Below are 20912 nucleotides of genomic sequence, written 5' to 3'. Positions count from 1 at the left end.
ATCCTTACTCATTGTCATTCCATGCTCACTGTCTCCTACAAGGTTGGATTTGGAAAATAATTGTTTTGTGTGGGTTATATTGTCGGGGAGGAGTTGGTCAACATAAAACATATGCAATGACATTGTTTTACTACATGTTGCAATTGTATTATTTTTTTCCTTCTTTTTCATTTGTATTTGACAAGGAAAAAAAGCTTTAAAAAGTATCATAAGTAACTAATTCCCTGTATTATATTCCAGAAGAGACAAACAGTAGTATGTTAATTTTTGTCAATCCTGCTAATTGAAATATTTACTTTTGCACTCAATTATGTATGTTACACTTTAATTTTGAAATTTGTTATCCAATGTTATAAAAAGAATCGAGAAGGATCCTATCTGTTTGGATATAAATCCATACAATTTGACAAATTTAATTGAATTATAGCTGGTTGTATGTGAGTGAGCACCCATGTTAAATGAATGCAGTGAAGATCAGTTCAGGCAGTACGTGGACTAGTATACACATGATATATAGACAGTGCTCATTTTGTGTTCATCACTGAATACATGTACATGTACACATTCATTATCGCTTTGACCTCCTAAGAATTCAGAATGGGTAGACTTATCACTAAGATGCTGCTATCATGTATCACTGTACAACACTGCAGGCTGGGCTGTACAACCTTTTCTTGTAAATGGTATGTCATGTATTGTACCGGTATACAATCAGAAATACTCCATGGCAGGCTTATTAATTTGTATAATTTGCATAATTGGAATATATTCTAATCATGTGATACTAATATGCAAATATCCCACTTGGCAACAATCATTTACAAACGTGTAGATTCAATTACCAAAGAAAATGATATCTTGGGTCTTTTGAAAATTAGTTTTTAGCCCCCCCCCCCCCCCCCCCCTCTTTCTAAAATGTATAAATATATTTTTCATAAATGGCTCAGAAATATTCACATTTACATGTAAATTATGCAGACCACATTACCTTAGATTCGAATTTTTGACTGGTGGAATATTGGTGTTGTGTGCTGTAATAAGATTGTGCATATATTATACATTGTAATTAAGGAACTTCAGCAGCGACAGTCACCTATGATTATCACCTTTCAGGTGATTTGATACTGGTGTTTTCATTTTTATTTCCACAAATACAGTCAAACCTGCTTTAGTGACCACCTGTCTACAGAGACCACATTTGTTGTTTCCCTTGAAAATGGTTTCTCATTGAATCATGTACTAAGAGAACCTGTCTACAAAGACCACCTGTCTACAAAGGCCACTTTTTGTGTTTCCCTTGGGTGGTCGCTATAGACAGGTTTGACTGTAGTAAATTTCATTTTAAATCAGTATGCACATTGGCTTTAGGCCTAAAGTTCATTTTTTTCAGGCCATAATCCCATATTTACCTGAAATATACATTTTGGTCCATTAGGATACTGGTGTTTGTGCATTATAGAGTAAACTATAGGTTTTTACATAAACTTGCAAACTTAGGCCTAATTTTTGCAAGATTCATGAGTGATCAAGCATTACATTCCCTCTAGACAGCTAATGTACTTTCTCAAAACTCTGGCTTACAGGTACTTGTTATTCCTAGGGTTAACACAAAGTGGGGGGAGTGAACCTTCGCTCATGCTGGGCCGTCATTATGGAATACTCTCGCTCAATGGATTAAAAATAGCAGTTCTGGTGAAGTGTTAAAAAATAACCTTAAGAAATATCTATTTAATTTAGCTTATAATTGATTATCATTACCTTTGATGTCCGTACCTCTCCTATTTTACTTGGGTCTATTTATCATGTATTTCATCTTTTGCACAAAGTTGCGCCTTGAGCATTTGATTGTTAAGTGGATTTGGTGCCTTGCAAATCTAATGTAGACTATTATTATAATTATTATTATGAAACTATAGATTTTTGCATAAACTTGCAAATTTAGGTCTCATTTTTGCTAGTTTCAAGAGTGGCAACAAACATATTTAGATCAGCACCTTGTGTTGTATCTGATATTAGAATTTTCAGCTCATAGTCAAATTTTAGTATTTGCACATTGATACGTAATTTTGCATTTATAAGATAGACATCATTATGAAAAATAAACAATTTATAGCTTAGAAATATTTATATTCACATTTTTGTAATCAATAGGATAATCCGCAGCGAGTGTTAAATCGTGTCCATTTATTTATGAAAAGTTATACAAAAAGTCACCTCTCTAATTTTGGTATATGGTAAAAAAAAACGTTTTTGAAAGTATCATAGATATTGCGATACATGTGAGTTAGTGCGCAGCATGTACATGGCAGATGGCGATCTACGGACGGTGGCTTAGGACTTCACAAAAAAGAATGATATGGTATGGTAAGTTAGAAGTTTTCGCTACAAAATGATGTACAATTATACAATGGCACCTGTATAATTCATGTTCAGAGGAGTTATCTGTGAAAGACTGCTCAGGCGAGCGGAAACTGGGCTACAGATTTACCCTTGAAGGCCTTATTTTTGAAAGTTTTAGGAAATTTACTTTGGAGTTCAGGGGCACGGCAACTTAGCGTGGCCTCCTTTCCGAATAGTTGTGTGTTACTGTTAGAGATTGCATGTACATTGTAGAACGTAAATGGACATCGTAGATACTCTTGTCTCTTGATGACTCGATGAGCCATAACAAAAATTAAGTCCTTGTTCTTGTCAGCTTTGAATTGAGCATGGCCAAATTAAGCAATTAAGAATGAGGAATGCTAAATAAAAGAGGGTCAAAATTACCTGACTTGCTGATGATTAGTACATTGGCTCTTGGCTCGCCTATGGAGTATGGCACTATGCTGGTCTATGTTTAATAAAATGAAATCCATGTTAAAAATCTTGCAAGATGTATTTTAACTCGATTTCGATTTTGGCCCATAATTTCCTAAAAACGGACCATTAAACAGATTATTTCAGTCAAGTTGGTAAGTAGAACCGATTTATTATAGCCTAGGCCTAATTTACAATAAAACATGCCCGAGGTAAAATGACATTTGGGGGGATTTTCGGGGCATAAAAATATGGCCTTAAATGGCCATGGTGTTAGCAAGGGAATGCGTATAGTCGGCTTCCGTCTCTCAAGAAAGAGCCGACCCTACCCCAATAAGAGGCTAACGAACGAAAGAGACGGAAAATTCGGTCTAGGCCAGACGTAGACCAAAAGCTTCAGTCTCTATATCGTCAGTTGTTCCACTGAAACTACGTCTGGCTCCACTAGACCTCCGGATATACAGACTGAACGATCGCCTATGCCATCGTACGTTGAAGATACACTCTACGGGTATACGATAAGACGATACTGCCCTGACGCTAAGTTAAATCCTTTTTTTGTTATAATCGCATGCACTAACATGTACAATTGGCATTTGGAAGTAAACCCCACATGATAAACATTAAGAAAATATGTACCTTGGACCTCTGCATATGAAAATCTTCTTCAAAAAAGTGTTATTATCTCTTCCACTTGACTGTCTTCAGACGTCAGCCATCTTGAATCAAAGTAATGAATATTCATTAATATTTTAGTCTCCACCCCATTGACCTCATTCATAGACATGCGCGTACGTGCACGTACATGTACATCTCGCATCGTTTGAGTTCTCGTGTTGTCTGCTTCACTTGCGCGCGCTATCCTCGACGTGCCGCGCGGAGGAGCTAGCCGAGGCGAGGTCAACAATCCCCATTATCGTATTTGAATATTCATTAGCCGCCATTTTGATTTCTGTCGGACAGAATGCTTGACGTGGGTCATCGAGAAGCAGCCAAAAGCTTGGTAAGTCCTTTTATTTCTTTTATATTTCTATTTCGTGGAGAAGGGGGGTAAAAAGGGAACTTTTAGGGACTGACAATTGCCTAGAAAATTACTGCAATTGAAGATGAATGATGTATTTCTCCTCAAGTTTGTCATGTTTGTGGGAGGGGCCTAACGGCTAAAATCTAGCCGTGATATCTTCAACATACGATGGCATAGGCGATCGTTCAGTCTGTATATCCGGAGGTCTAGTGGAGCCAGACGTAGTCTCAGTGGAATAACCGACGATATAGAGACTGAAGCTTTCGGTCTAGGCCAGATGCAGCTCAGACCCCCCTGCCCCTTGTCTACACCATTCTCAGTGGAACCACCATTGATTGAAGCAAAAAAATGTGAGGAACAGGTCAGCGAAACTGATACTAGACCTAGTAGTGACCTAGACCGAAAGCTTCAGTCTCTATAATCGTCGGTTGTTCCACTGAGACTGCGTCTGGCTCCACTAGACCTCTGGTTATAGAGACTGAACGATCGCCTATACCATCGTATGTTGAAGATATCACGGCTAGATTTTAGCCGTTAGGCCCCTCCCACAAACATGACAAACTTGCCACGGCCGTATTGTTATGCCCCAAAATCCCCCAAAATGTCATTTTACCTCGTGTATATCCAATTTTAAATTAGGCCTAGGCTATAATACATTGGTTCCACTTATTAACTTGATTGAAATAATCCGTTTAATGGTCCCTTTTAAGGAAATTATGGGTCAAAATCGACATCCATGTTGAAAATCTTGCAAGCCGTGTTAAACTCTCGCTGCCGTCAATCTCATTCCTTCTAGTCTACGGCTACGCCGAAGGCAAAATGATTATGAAGGAAAAACTGTGCGCCATCTACATGTTCGTAATGGCGTTATCACAGTTTTTCCTTCATAATCATTTTGCCTTCGGCGTAGACTAGAAGGAATGAGATTGACGGCAGCCAGAGTTTAACACGGCTTGCAAGATTTTCAACATGGATGTCGATTTTGACCCATAATTTCCTTAAAAGGGACCATTAAACGGATTATTTCAGTCAAGTTAGTAAGTGGAACCAATGTATTATAGCCTAGGCCTAATTTAAAATTGGATATAGATCTACACGAGGTAAAATGACATTTTGGGGGATTTTGGGGGATTTTGGGGGCATAGATCTAGACTTAACAATACGGCCGTGGCAAGTTTGTCATGTTTGTGGGAGGGGCCTAACGGTAGTAAAATCTAGCCGTGATATCTTCAACATACGATGGTATAGGCGATCGTTCAGTCTCTATAACCGGAGGTCTAGTGGAGCCAGACGTAGTCTCAGTGGAACAACCGAAGATTTATAGAGACTGAAGCTTTCGGTCTAGTAGTGACCATATTCCGGTTACAAAAGTCAATAATGAGAAAACTGAAAAGTTAAGAATTTTTAAAGTTAAAAAAAAATCTGATTTGAATCAGAATTTGCTCAAATACTAGAAATAGCACCCAATCTTATTGACCTGTTGCTCACTTTTTCTGCTTCTATGAAAGCCAACTTAATGTCAGGGTAGACTTCCCCTTCCCCTTTAAGACCGTAACTAGTAAGAGACTGAAGTAATGGAGCTGGCCCGCGCGCGCCGTGTAGTGCATACCAGGCCCCCCAAGCTCCGCCATTTTGTCCGGATCCATTAGAAGCCAAAATAAGCCCCCTTGCATAATTCATGAGCCCTATGAATTATGCATTCTGAAGGATGCTCCCCACGAAAAGTGTACTGGAATGATGTTCACTACATGGTAAAAGACAATACGCGTATCAGCGTAAATAGAGAGGTCAAATAATCTACTGTACGGAATTATGGGTAATTTATTCATCACGCTGCGCGCTAGCAATGCAAGTGATTCAGCGAATCAGCGTAGATTATTCTGATGCGATCACCGTAAGGTGAAATACGCGCTCGAACTTGTATTATCGATCACCAGTATAGCAGCTGGTGTACCCAGAATGCATCGGGAAGTGGACCTCTCGTTGTTGTGTTGTTGTTGTTTTTTAATATGGGGGAGTGGCCTTAACTTCATTGAATAAGAAATACTGATCCGATCTTATTCCCTTTTTAGTCTATCAATAACTGGGTCTGTTTTTGTTTTATTAACTCAAACATGCTATAAGCCATATAACAACACATTCTCTGGCTATGATTATACATTTTAAATATGCTATCATAAAGTGTCCTTATTTTATACAAACAAATTATGTGGCAAAAAGGATGGTTTTTCTCCACCCACTCTCATCGTACCTTAATGTTTCCCTTTCTCTCTCTCTTTCTCTGTCTTTCGTAAATTATCTTCTGCAACTAACGGTTTGTTGTCTTGACTGAACAACCTGTTGCAGTTCCTTTCTGTCTCACTTTCAGTCGTAATACCATTCATTTACATTTACTCGTTATCAACTACGATCAACCATTGATCCATATTCACTCCATTACTGTCCACATTTCACTTGGATTATCTTCACTTTTCCTTTTTGCAGCCTTTGCAGGAGCTTTGAACATTTTTAATGTAGAGACCAGAGAGATTGGAAAATAGGTTAATCATTTTATTCGAATTGAAAACGGAAAGTGAAACATTGTTTTTCAATATCTTGACATATTTTTTGTTTAAAGACAATGGAATTTAACACTGGAAATTTTGAATTTGGGCGCCCCCCCCCCCTCCAAAAAAAACAAAAAAAAAAAAAAAAAAAACAGGAGTGGTACCAGGGTTAGTTAGTTGGGAGGCCCATGTCCTTTATAATTTTATTTTTAGGAATAGTTTTCTCTTTTTTATCAATTTGACATTGGTATACCGTTAATTTCACTGGGAAAACCACCCCTTCCCTTACACATCAATACTGCCATTACTTCTAGCAACAGTAATTCTATAATTCAAAACGTTTTCATTTTCTAAATCCTTCTAATATAAACATATAACAAATATAATATTGTTTACACTTTTGCAACCTGTTACATGGTCCATTTAGAAACAGCACCAGGAAGAGGATAACAACCCCCTCCCCCCCTGTTTTCTTAAGCTAGGAAGTATCAAAACATGATTCTATTAAAATTAGCAGTTTGGATACAACAGGCAACGATGATTAGCAGTTTCCATATTTAGTGCATTTAGAGGGTTGTCTTTCAAACCTTCTTACATACAATACTTGAAGCAGCAATAATGTAATAATCTACAAAACTTCAAATACAGAAGTCCATAGACTGAGGTAAATGAATTTCAACATGTATAATTATAATTAAAATATCATTGATTGATTCAATCTTTGATATAGACTGATAGATCTTTATCACTCAAATTTCAAGGAAATTTCTTTCTGCCCAGCACTCAGTTTCATCCTATAAGATGGTAGTTGACATTGTTAAAATGTCATTAACGTTTATTCATTGATGATTAGTTATCTTTAATTATTTGAAAGTTGACGAGATGATAAATTCATTAGCTTTTTTTAAATGTGGTATTCTACAAACATATAATACAAATAATAAATAAATAGTATGTAAATATTCAAGTTTAAACCCATTTCTACTGTCCTCTTTCATTATATGAGGGGGCATCTTTAAGACGTAGTCCCATGTAGATGTCTTCTGCATTCATCGATGAAGTTGTAGGCTAGTTTTCAGAAGAAAGGGCTGTGATGATAACCCAAGTCTGTTGAATGGAAAAATGAAATAAGATACAGTGTATAAGAAAATAAACAACAACTAATAACATACACCCTGATACCTGCTCTGACAAAAAGAGGAAGGACTAATATTCACTTGGGGTTCTAGTGGGAAAACCTAAACTTTTTTTCCTATAAAACTAGTTACTGACCACATGTTAGATTATTTCTGATGATCCCATTAAGACAATAGGCCTGATGGAGCTTGGATCAGACAAGTATGAAATAAGTAATACTGGTACATGTACAATGTACTTGTAATGTAAACTTGTGGTCATAAATGAATAGTACTCGGTTTACATAAAATGACCAAACAACTTGGGAACAGAGAATGTACAGGAAATAATGCTATTGAAACATACGTTATGTAGACTTATATTTCATGTATATTGACATTTTAGTTTTAATCTAAATCACAATTGTGATATTCAGTCAAGTATTCTTTTACAAGTCAATGGACAATGAAAAATATAATTGTCAGATCTATAACTTTCTGCATGATAAATGTGTTCTACAATAGTTTATTGGGGGTACCTACATGGTATATTAGCACACTTGCTTGTATGAAGTGCAGTAGGCCCACATCTCTAGATATGATCTGTTCTTTATTCCTCTCCTGGGTTTGTAATCAGCATGCTTTCACCATCCACTGTAGAGAAGCATCATCCTACATAAGAGAAAGCAATGTAGGTACTTCAATTAAAAAGTGATAATAATAGATACATATCAACCATAATTCATTGTATAAACAGACTTTCGTTGATCTTATGTTGTGTTCTTCTTCATCTTCATTGCTCAAGAAGTGAAAGGACCACTTACAAAAAAAAAGTAATGAGTGGTCCTGTGTATACCCTACATGTATGATCATTATCATGATTATGTAGTGCTTTGAATGTGCATTAGACATCGTTCTTCTACACACAGGACCTCCTGTAAATAAGGACTTGATACTTGATGAGGTAATCCCTGAAGCAGCTTTTCCAAGCTATACTGGGATGGGATGTGTTGTGACAGCAGGTGAAGGTGCAGACAACAAAAGGGTGTACAATTCGTCGGCGTTTACATGAACCGTCGAATCCGTCGATTTTTGGCAAATTTTTCAAAATATTTTTTTTTCCATAATTGCGTTGACTGTTATGATATCTTTCTACTGACAAATTTTCAGAAGCTGATTTGAGATAATTTTTGACAAAAACATGTTTATATTTTTACTAAAAACGAAACGTTGCGCGGAGCGATTGCATGAACCGTCGAATGCGGATTCGTCGGTTCATGAAACCAACCCTCCTTAAATTCTAGCAGACGATGAACCGTCGAATCTGTAGCATCGTCTGAACGGGATGTAAAAATTGGTAAGCAAACTGTGTTTCGTGTACCTAGTTGTACTTTTATGAGATTAGATGCATGAATTTAATGAAAATCAGAAGTCGCTGCTTAAATTATACGAATTTATAACACATTTAAGCAGATATTTCGAACTCAAAACTCGGATTGTCCCACCTGTTGATTTAGATGTTAGTAAATCTAGAGATTTCGATAAAATCAATTTCAATGGACAATATACTAATTACTATAGGTCGAGGTCAAGACGGACGATTGTTCGTACTATGAATCTTAAATTAAACTCTAATGTGTTATCATTTCCCTCGTTTTTTTAAATATGGGTAGACTTTTGAGTATTACTGTTGAAATTATTAAGTGTCGACGGCGGTTAAGTCTGGACTGTACTGTAGACTGGTGCATGCATGGTGTTGCTCATGCCATGGTTGCAGGTTGTCACTCACTACTATTCATTTTATTTTAAACTAGAGTTTAGACTCAGTTAAGTAAGAGTTTAGCCACCTTGACACTTCCACAAATTTTTGTTCCCCCATATAGGCCATACTTAAATATTGTTCACGCCATTAATATTCACGCAGTGTTATAAGACCCTAGCTCTTTGCCGTCACTTTTTCTTTCCTGTTTTCCTTAGTTTTCTGTGCCGTTGAATGCACATGGGTAAACAATGCGCAAGTAATGTGAAAACTGCGGGAAGTATCCGCAGCCGATGCACAAATTATGAGCAATTAATTCATTCGTAAATCCATCGTGAATTAGTCAAAAACATGCGTGCCACTCTGGCATTGGCACGCACCGGTCAGTATGGACACAGGTAGAATACGTATAGGATACTCATAGTTCCTGAAGTGTTCACGAAAGTTGTCCACCAAATTTGTTGTGCCAAAATTTTAAACATTTTGAAAATTCTGCCACAAATTTCAAGCTTTGTCCCGCATGGGCCTCATCCTCCAGCATGTTCCGCAAACGCTTCCCGTTATGGCAGAAACATGGCATGAAACGATGGGCAAACCATGCACAAACCAATATCGTGCAAGTGTCAGGGTGCTCTAAGACTATGAGTTTAACTTTGAAATTAGTGACTAGATTTTGTCTAGATTTAGATCTCTACTGTTTGTGTTAGTTAACTTAGTATGCAAATAATTGTGGTACCATTCATTGTTTCAATCCCTTGCCTTTTGTTTTGTTTTGATATTATTGTAATAGTGAGATGAGTATGGGTACTACTTGTCGATGTTTATTACTTGAGTACACAATTTCTGTGCGGGGACGCTAATAACTAATAGGGGCCTGGTTGGTTATGGCTCTGTCCTGATGATACTGACACACACTACAACAGCCTTAATTGGTTCTGTGATTTGTGTAGATCTACTCACCTTTTCTCTCCATACATTCACAAATTGAAGATTCTTTTTAAATCAATAAAATTTGAATTTGAATTATAAAATATCCAGCCCCACCCTCCACCCCCATGCCGCCTACGCCTATATGATGACGACTCGGACAGTCAGGTATTGGACATTTATATATATATATATATATATATATATATATATTTTATTTTTTTATTTATTTTTTTTTTTTGGGGGGGGGGGGGGTGGCTGAGGTGGTTTCCTTGAAAAATGTATCGTCTTAATTGTCACCAAAATAAATGTTTATAAGTTTGACTCTAAGTTGGGGGGGGGGGGGGGGGGGGAGCAAGATTTCCCATAAAGGGGGCAAATTATGATAGGATTATGGGTGTGTTATGTTTTCCTTTCTCTTGTCCCCACTGGAGCGGGGGAAATATATAAGCTAGATTATGGGGATGTCTCTATATGATTATCAAAGATGAAAAGAAAAGACATGATACAGGGGACGCCACCGTTCCCATAATGCCTTATGGTCACAAAATCGAATCTTATTTGTCTTAAAATCTTGAAAATCCTTACTTGTATTGTATATTTACGAAAAGCTTGAATATAGTTTATAACTTAAGTCCCTATAACCCCCTGTCTGTCGCTTCCTTCCTTTGCTGAGGATTAGGGACATGTTAGATCAACCCCTTGATGGCAACGGTGCTACACCCCCACCCCCCCCCCCCATGAAACACACACAGGCTACGCCATTTATGAACTACTTGGACGAGAATTGTCGATAATATGCACTTGTACCAAGGAAATACTTCAGGGTGGGTGGGTCGAATCGCGCAGCTTGGTCGGACTGATGGGGGGGGGGGGAGGGGGCTAGGGCCCGGGATGATGGGTCACATATCTTATTGGGGCATGCCTTTTTTTTTATTTTTTAAAAGTATGTTTTCAATGAATGTTTTCTACAAATATTCGGGCCATGTGGCGTCCCCCCCCCCCCCCCCTGCACCCACCCCTAAGCCGTGGGGTGTCCCCTATCCATTTTGCTTTCTTATTATCATTTTGTTTATTGCTTATTTGACTTTCATTTTTGTATGAATAGGGACCCTCTTCTAAATGAAAAGCGACTCTCTTGTATTATGAATAGCGGCCCTCAGGCTTTTCTAGTATTATGAATAGGAACCCTTTTCTCAAATTATGAAAAGCAGCCTTATGAATAGCGGTCCTTATGAAAAGCGGACCTTATGAATAGCGGACCTTATGAATAGTGGTCCTTATGAACAGCGGACCTTATGAATAGCGGTCCTTGTGAATAGCGACGTTGAACTGATTTTTCGGTCTAGGTTGGTGATTATTGAGAATGTAAGACTACTTCAGTTTAGTTCAGCCTGAGGATTGGGTAGCATGGTTTGGGTTAGACAGAAATAACCATCTGGTATGGGTCATTCTTTAATAAAACAGACTTTTGCCAACATTTCCCATGTAGACGGTACTTTTACGGCTCGCACAACAGGGGTAGATTGATCGATTGCTACCGATTTTGTACCACTTCCATAAGTTTTGGTAAAAAAACTTTCTCCCTCATTTTTCTTGATTTAGATCTAATTGAAATAAAAAATCAGACAGAAGAAAAATACATATTTAGTTCTTTTTTATGTTTTTTATATTTTTAAAATTTTAATTACGTATTTCCAAAGGCGAAATTTACGGAATTCCTTTATACGAGTTATCCAATTTTTATCTCAGAACCAGTGAAACGGTATGTTTATGAATTCAAACTGTAATCTATGACAAGACCCGGCCAGGTCAACTTCGCAAATAATAATAAAAATTGAAACTTTTCATTTGTTTTCCAGCAATAGATAGTTGGAAGTTTGTCGCAGAAATCCTGGCATGACCTTTGGCTGTATTCTCGTGAAAAGTGCTGTGTGATCTGGTAAGTAATTCAGTTTGACCTTTTTTTCTTCTTTATGTCTTCTTTATGTCTTGTTTGTTCAACAAAAGAATAATTGTGATAAGGTAAGTACATGTATGACTGCACATTGTCACATACCGCCATACAATTTGGAAATTGACTAGATAGGTTCTGGCACATGTGCTGTTTTTAACATTCAAATATAGGACAGCTCCCCCTCCCACCCCCACCCCCCCCCCCCCCCCCCCCCCCCACTGTGTCAATATCTTGAAAATTACAGTGTGGTAGAATGTGCAGTGAGAACAGGGAGGTGAGACTTTAACTCACATGCCCTGGTGAGAATATGTTAATCGACATGACATGATGACATGATAACAGTGTGATTATTTTCTTTTTTAAGTGACAAATGCTAGTATAAGGTTCATTTGTACACCTTATTGTCTTGAATATTATCTTATTTGATAATGAATCTCAATCGAGTTTAACATACTGGTACCTGTCCTGTCCAGTATATCAGATGCCATCTGTTGAACGATTCGTCACATAAATTGATTTGCTGCAGTAGTCAATTGTATTAATTCATATATTTTATGTTTTCTAAATTCATCCCAGAATACATGGTTGCACTATGCAGTGAAAGGCATTCTGCAGTTGGGATTATGGTAGATTGACTGCAAAATGTGAGGAAGCAATCTATTGAATACTGAAAACCCAAAGTGACTACTACTTCTCCAGCAGCAAGGGCTATATAATCTAAAGATTTCACAGTTGGTGAGTGACAGTATTTATAAAATAACTTCAGTTTTTGGCCTGAATGTGACATTCGAGATTATTCTATTCATCTTCTTTTCACAAAATTGAATAATCCCTAACAGGTACAGCTATAGCCCACAAGCTAGACACTTGGTATCCTACACGTAAAAAAGGCCCCCAAGCTAGACCATAAGTTAAAAAGGACCATGAGCTAGACTCAATATCTGTATTACGCAGTGTCAAGCTTGTAGGTCTATTTCACCTAGTGTCTAGCTAGTGAGCTGTATGTGTTGTTTGCCGTTTACATCATAGATTGTTGATCGTGTGGGCCATATAGATCGTGGGTGTCTAGCTCGTGGGAACACCTTCTCCCTCTCTGAAGGTTGTTGCAATTCATCTGATCATTGTACAGATCTGAGCATGTTCTCTTCTATCTTATTCCCATTCCTTTTCTAGAAAGAGGGTTGCCATTCTTGTTTTTTGTTTTTTTCCTTTTTATCATTGTGATCAATGCCTTCTTTCTTTTTATAAGAAGGTACTGTACATGTACAAGTCAACTGTCAAGTGTTTTTTTTTTAACGTACTTGATAGCAGAGTGATTTACACAGTCATTATTTAATTGTCATGATTCTCTGAAGATTTTTTTGTCTTGTCTGCATAGCTAGAGTGAGACATAGGTACCACTTTTTCCTACCGTGGCATCAACAATTTAAAATCACTCTCATTTCAAAAGGTTATGTCCAAATTTGATGAAAACTGCACATAGCAATAGGCCATTTTCGTAATGTAACCAAATTTAATGCATACGTCTTTGTGAAGTGCCTCAGTACAAGTTATTTCATTCACCTTATAAGAATAATAGTATTTCAATAGTCAGAAGGCAAACTGCATATATTTAGTGTTGCTAGGTAGGTCAAGCCATAATGTTTGTCCAACCTGGCAACAACTAATATATGCAGTTCGGATTCTGTCTATTGAAATACTATTATTTTTTTCAGGTGAATGAAATAACATGTATTGAGGCACTTCACAATGACTTATGCATTAAATTTGGTTACATTACGAAAATGGCCTATTATCAAGCATCACTTTATTATGTGGAATAAATTTTATGAACAGAGTCAAGGTCAAAAGTAAGTTATGTTTAATATTACTTCAGAAACTTTTAAGTAAGCAATTTGATGAAACTTGCACCGATCATTATTAAGGATCATACATGTAGATTATGTGGAAGAATTTTCATATCCAAGGTCGTGGTCAAAGGTGAATTATGGTCACTTGTGTTATATTTTGCTTCAAAAATAACCTTTTGTTAAATTCTCATTTCAAAAGTATATGTCCAAATTTCATTAAACCTGCACCCAGCAATTATGAGGAAGAATTTCTTTACCAAGATCAAAAATCAATTATGTTTTAGTGAATGAATAGTGTTGCCTTCCAGTGGTTGGTCATTTGACCTGTTTTTAGTCAATTTGGCCGAATGCTACCAAATTTCTCATGAGATATCAATTGGTAGTGTTCATACTTAATAGGCAAATTGCGAGGTGCAGGCAAGACATCACATGCAGTTTGACTTGTTTTTCTATTTTATTTATGCCTATATCTTTTTATTTTATTTTCAGGTGGAGATGTCCTGAACTTGCTTTGTGCTGCAATCTCTTGTACATGTACCACCAGATTCCAGGAATGTGATAACTCAACTTTACTTTCATCATAGAGGTGTTGTGGTCTAGTGAATAAGTCATCCGACTGCAGATCACAAGGTACAGGGTTCAAGTTCTGCTGCATCACTAATGTCCTTTGGCGAGACGTTAATCTACATTTGTCACTCTCCACCCAGGTGTTAAATGGGTACCCGGTAGGATGCAAAAGTTAATGTAGTCGGATGAGCAAGTGTGCGTTTGGAAAATGGGGACTGGGCAGAATGCTCCCCAGGGAGTGAACAACATGCTTGTGTGCGGGCAAGCCTAAATCTGATGACTGGGTAATATATATATATATCTGTAAAGCGCTTAGACACATCGTTGTATTGATGTATCATGCGCTATATAAAAGCAGAATATTATTATTATTACACCTGTAAGAACATCAAGATTTTAAGGTTAAGAATTTCATAATTATAAAAAGCAAGGTAATGAATGAGAAATATAAAAGATTCAGCCTAATTTAATTGTCAATAAATTGATGCAAATGAATGTAAAACCTTTCATGATTCTATGGTTACACTGATGGAGCATGCTTGCATGTTGTAATTATGATTCATATCAAAGTTATTTTGATTATCTTTTGCCAATTGCCCACTTTTGTAAAATAGAATATTTCAAGCTATCACATCTGGTTAAAGCTACAATAGCTGACAGTAGGGAAAGCATGTTCAATTTGTTTTGGTGTCAATGGGTGCCGGCTTAATGTGCATATGTATAGTGTTGGGTTCATGATCATACATCATGTTGAGCCCTTACTGTGTCGAACATTACCTCTTTAAGTGGTTATTTATATTAGGTATTGAAGATCAGTACAAGTTCAAGGCAAAGTTACCATAAGCGCATTACAAATTTAGTACATTGACAAGGGGCATTTAATAACAATTAGTGAACTGGCGGCATTGTATTAGAGAGTTTTTTGAAATTGTGACACTGTGTCTAAAACTTTTGATGAAGGAATAACCCACTGTAAATACAAATAATTTCAAAAACATATATTCACTGAAAATATATGTGAGAATAAAGTGTTACATGGTTTTGTGAAAACCATTGTTCTTGTGCAGTACCTATATGACAATATGAGGTATAGTATACCAGGTCAGCAGCTGATTGTGAAATCATGAACATTATTACCAGTTCACTTTAATGCAGATCTTTATTTGACCTTTACTCAAATCGTTTCGGAACTCATGATAATATTATGTAGCTTGTGCTGAATTCATGATATAACCCAAGAAAATAAGTACACTGAATGGTACATGATTTGAATTGAATTTTTTTTATTCATCAAATATGTGTAACACTCGAAAATTGTCCTGTTATTTTTTTAGATTTTTTTAGATTAGGTCACACTACAATCGTCAGTGGTATCAATGCCACAGTTGTCATTACTCAAAGAGTTCTAATTTGTGATTATTGATTATTAAATAATTGTCAAGTGTGTTTAAGATTGATGTCAAATAAATTTTGGATGTGAAAATATAATTTTGTTGTGTTTAGTTATTATTTGATAACATATACAATGTTCCAACATAATTGTAGTAATCTGCCTGTCATACTTAAGGAAAAGGGGTTACAAACTTCAGTTCAGGATTATTTCCTATACTAGAAGTAGATGCTAAATGTCAAGCATGATATCAATAATGTGTTTAGCTTATGGTTACATTTTCGTTCATATAAATCAAGGTCTTCGAAGAGAGATGGTTGGAAATGAAATTATGTGATCATGAAAATACCCAAATTACGAGAGTGTGTGAGCGAAATTATATGGAGACTGAAACTGATTCAGAAAAGTGAAAGAGAAAGAAAAATAGAAAGAGGATAAAGAAAATAATTAAGTGGTATGATCGAGAGGCCAAGCAGTATGCAATGATTCAATGAGTGGTTGAATTCAACTCCATATAAAGATGAATTATATAGAAAACGATTGGAGAAACAAGATGTGATGGAGGGGGGAATAGGATGGCTAATTAGACAAATTGAAACAGAAACAATATTAAAAGGAACAAAATTTGAAGAGAGATCAATATTTAGGAAATGTTTATGAAGTTCTGATATTTCCTGAATTATTCATTTATCAATTAAAAGTCTCATTAAGAAAAATGAAAGTAGTAGCCCTAACCAGATTATTCGATAGGTAAGCTCGTACAGTTCAACATTAAAAGTTCGATGACCCGCATTGGGCGCGTGTATTAAACGAGCAAGAACGGTTGCATGAACCGACGAATCCATGCACATTCAGCGCTTTTGTGCTGCGCGTATTCACTTTCTGTTTTTATGAACCGTCGAATGCGCTCCGTTTGCCACTTTCTGTGGAAAAGCGTAGTGCGAAATTACATCATCATTTTTATTTTATCATTACTCGACGATTGTTCAAAATTATGATTTGTTTTTTATATGGTGATTGTAAGCTGGTTTCAGGCTTTCACACTGACTAAAAATTATCGAAATCAATTATCGTACATTGCGCTATAGCGATGTTGGAAAATGTCGAACTTTCAAACGCGTTTTTCTCGAAAGTAAGATTTTGAATTCAGTGGACGGATTCGACGGTTCATGTAAACGCCGACGAATTGCTTTATACAATAAAATAGTGACGTGCAAGTAAAAATAATCATGCTGCTATATGGTTTACAGCATTCTGGAACCTACAGGAGGTTCCAACCCTCTGATGACAGGGAGGGCGGTCATCTGGAAAGCAGCAACTGTTGGGGCAGTAACTGCAGTGAATGGTAGTTGATTCCAGATGCGAATGGTGCGGGGGTAAAATGAGTACTTGTAGGAGTCGATTGTTGCCTCAGGAACAGAGAGCTTGAGTGTGTGGTCTCTTCTGCTGATGTACGTAGCTTTGGTTATGAGGTGAGGAAGACAAATGTTGACTAGCTGGTGGTGTATTTTAAAGAGCATGGTGCTTTGTGCTAGAAGACGACGTGTGTGCAGTTTATCCCATCCCAGCTGGGAAACAAGCCCTGTAGCTGACGTGGATCTTCGGTAGTCGCCTTTGTAAACAAAGAAAGGGAAGAACTAGAATAAAATATTCCCTCCACTATACACACTTGAAACATACACTTAGTTCCATTTCCTTTTTAGTGAATTAATAGGTGGTCGTTTAATATTTGTGTGCTAAATATCCTGAGAATTTTACCTGCATGGGACTTTCAGCTTCATCTTGAAAATATAAGAAATGTTGTAATGTCTACTCATCAGTTAGCTCCTTCCAGCTCTTCATCAGTTTCCATCTGTTGGAACAAAAAGAAAACAAAATCAATACGACAATCAAGGCGTCCCTTTCTCCTTAACAAAATAAAAATAGATTTAGCATAAAAGCTATTTTTCATGTCATGGTTGGCCTTAATTTTAATATAGTGTGGAAATCAACATTCCAATTTAATGGACCACAGTACAAAGTAAAATCAAATGGAAGATTTAACTTGTGCCTCAAAAAGTGCTTCATATGGCCTATAAATATAAAGTAGTCTTAAGTAGAATTGGTTTATTAAGACAAGAAGAAGTGGACTTCATAAGTAAACATAATTGTGGACAAGGGGTCTTCTCTTACACAAATAGATTTATCAACATGAACTGCACAATTCAAAGAAAAAAATCTCTAATAATATATTAAAAGTAATAACAGGAGTCAGAAGCGTACGCAGGGGGGGGGGGGGTAAACCCCCCTACCTTCATTTTTTTTATGTGTATGTTTTTCTGGAACCCCCCCCCCCCCCTTTTTTTTTTAGTGTTGTTGTTGTTTTTTTTTTTTTAATACAAAAAAAAATCCAAATGGATGACCTACCCCCCCCCCCCCCATGCTTATTCAGTGGCTGGCTGAGTCGTTGCGAAATTTTTGGTCCGATTTCAAAATGTTAACCCCCCCCCCCTCCCCCTTGAAAAAATCCTGCGTACGCTACTGATAGGGGTCTAGATCTAGATCTAGTAGACTCTAGTAAGGTCAAGGTCTAGACTCTAATGATAACTTGACAAGCATGCTGGACCCACACAAAATCTAATTATTAAATAGTCTAAACAAATCCTAGTGTTGATGTTTTTTGAATACTTTTTATTAATAAGTTCCAGGTTTACATCTAAATGAAATAGGATTTGGAGTTGTTTGATTATCAATGGTCACAGATAATTTTGGTCTATATAAAGTTGACACGGATGCAACTGAGCGAACGGATGGCACTGATAAGTAAAGCCAGGCATCAGAGTCAACATCTACTAAAGATTTTAACAAGAATTAATCCACTTGGATTATCAAAAAAAAATCATGCTTCAGAGATTATTGTAAGGCGTAACGTTAAATCTATATTTAAATTAAATCGATGATTGGTGAATTAGATTCATGATGACGATCAAATCTCAAATAAAACTTGATTAGAAAGTTTGATCTTGATGCAGATGAGCACCGAAATTCCCCGGGTGGGCCTGGCGGAACGGCCGGGCCCCTAACTGGAGTACTAGGGTGAAATGACGGCAAACCGCAGTCAAACTACTTCATGACGATGAAAATCAAAGTGCAATTTCAAGAGCAATAATTTCCTAGTCTTTTCCCCAAAAATCTGTTGAGAACGGTCTCACAATGTAACGAAATTACCGTAGATCACAAAGACTATTGCAGCTTTTTCAAAATTGATGACTAAATTCACTTAATCTACTCATATTTCAATCAATTACTCACCCATTCTCAATGAACTAAATCTTCTCAGTTTGTGCGAGTAGCCTGCGTCGTGCATAAATCTGCATAATTAAAGTGACGCAATGAGGTCAAATATATTATCCGGTTTCTAAAACGATACTATCGATAAAATACATATTCATGAGGCTCATATCCAATCAAAAAGCCGCCTCGGGTGCTTATTTTGTCTTCAATGATCCAAAAGAGGCGGAGCCTAATCACATTCGTCTGCATGGTTTCCGCGCGTGCTGCTTTCCGTCTAGTAATTATATTTAAACGTCTTTGGTGCATACCCGGTATGCATGAACGGCCAAGCCCGGCACCGGTCACATTACCGGCAAGGCAAGGCAAGATACCGGCAGCAGTCAGTGCAGTGTCTGCATAAATTGAGTAACAGCTACAAATTCGCATCTCAATGAAAAGAATTGTGTTAAGAGTATCTGTAGTTTATGTATGTACTTACCATATGATTGGACCTTGGACAACAAAATGCCGTAGAAGCACGAACGTACCGTAGTGATCGTGGGAACTTTAACCCTGGTGATCTGGCCTGAGTGACCCTTCAAAACAATATTATTTTAGCGCTGATTAATTCGATAGCGATGAGGGCGCTATCTATAAAATTATAGTCTAGCATAGCAAGGGGCTCTCAACTCTGCATCCTTCCAGCCAACTTTTCATTTTGTTATTTTGTGGAAGATATGTGATGATGTAGGCACACAATCATGTGATCTGCAATGACAATGCTGTTTGACTGATGTTTGCATGGTAGTGGTGCAGTCTTATGCGGGATTAAGTAATTGGTTTTTAAAACCTTGTGATATTTTTAAACCTGGCAAAAGCCATTCTAATCGTGTTTCCTAATAAATGGGCAGGGGAAAATGTAATAATACAATTAAGGGATAGGAGGGATAGGGCAAGGAATAGAAATGACATATCAAAGGTGTCTATATAAATAGAGAAGGGTTAGGGCAACATGAAGTTCAAAATAAGTCAATCCCAAAATGACTACATTTGGAAATGGCCCGGGGTATAATAGGACCTATGGAAATGGAAATATTGAAAAGGGGAGCCTGGATTGAAATGTTACTGTCGCGGAGGGGGGGGGGGGGGGGGGGGGGGCAAATGTAGACACATTAATGGCGTCAAGTGAGAAAATGAAGAAAAGAAGTGAAGAAGAAAAGAAGCAAATTTAAACTGTCATGGAAAAGGGGCACACTATGAAAATCAGTGGTGAATCAAAAAGACAGGGCGAGAATAATTAATTATTTGGGCACTGAAAACAAAATTGATCATGGCACATACATTTTAGTGAGCTAAATAAAACTTTCCTCTTGTGGAGGCGTGATAGCTCATTCGGTAGAGCAATGGTCTCGTACTCCGGTGACCCGGGTTCCACCAAGTCGATGCAATAGTGTCCTTTGGTAAGGCATTAATCCTCATTAAACCTAAAGCCGTCGGCCGTCTGGTTGCTAACCATATGCGCCGGAAGTGGGGGGGGGGGCAGGGGGGCAGTTGCCCCCCAATCAAAAAAATGGGGGGGGGGCAAAACGCATTTCCCCCCCCCCCCCAAAAAAAAAAAAAACACTAAATGAGTAAAGATGGCTTGTCTTTTAAACCCCAAAGAACATAACAATAATAAAAACCTTAATTAAATCACATATAAAATTCCATTCAAAGAAAAGGAAAGTTA

At 37.2% G+C, this 20912-nt stretch overlaps 1 protein-coding gene and 1 long non-coding RNA gene across 3 annotated transcripts in view; one reads left to right on the top strand and one right to left on the bottom strand.

The window, feature by feature from the left end:
• LOC100890372 overlaps positions 1-19809 on the bottom strand; it is a 31018-nt gene extending 11209 nt beyond the window's left edge. The window contains exons 1-2 of one of the 2 annotated variants that reach the window (XM_030997098.1): positions 19683-19809; positions 2767-2830 (exon numbers count right to left, since the gene is read on the bottom strand). The gene's annotated coding sequence lies outside the window, so the exon portion shown is untranslated. The remainder of the gene's footprint in view (positions 1-2766; positions 2831-19682) is intronic. The other variant, XM_030997097.1, reaches the window with a different exon arrangement.
• Positions 8662-14649, top strand: LOC115929033. Its single transcript, XR_004066305.1, has 4 exons — positions 8662-8838; positions 12030-12109; positions 12701-12859; positions 14464-14649. It is a non-coding gene; the product is annotated as an uncharacterized LOC115929033 (long non-coding RNA).
• Positions 19810-20912: the final 1103 nt, after the last annotated feature.

The sequence above is a fragment of the Strongylocentrotus purpuratus genome, unplaced genomic scaffold (genome assembly GCF_000002235.5).
Source record: "Strongylocentrotus purpuratus isolate Spur 01 unplaced genomic scaffold, Spur_5.0 spur5_scaffold_4, whole genome shotgun sequence".
Lineage (NCBI taxonomy): Eukaryota > Metazoa > Echinodermata > Echinoidea > Camarodonta > Strongylocentrotidae > Strongylocentrotus > Strongylocentrotus purpuratus.
This window is presented reverse-complemented; position numbering and strand designations above follow the sequence as displayed.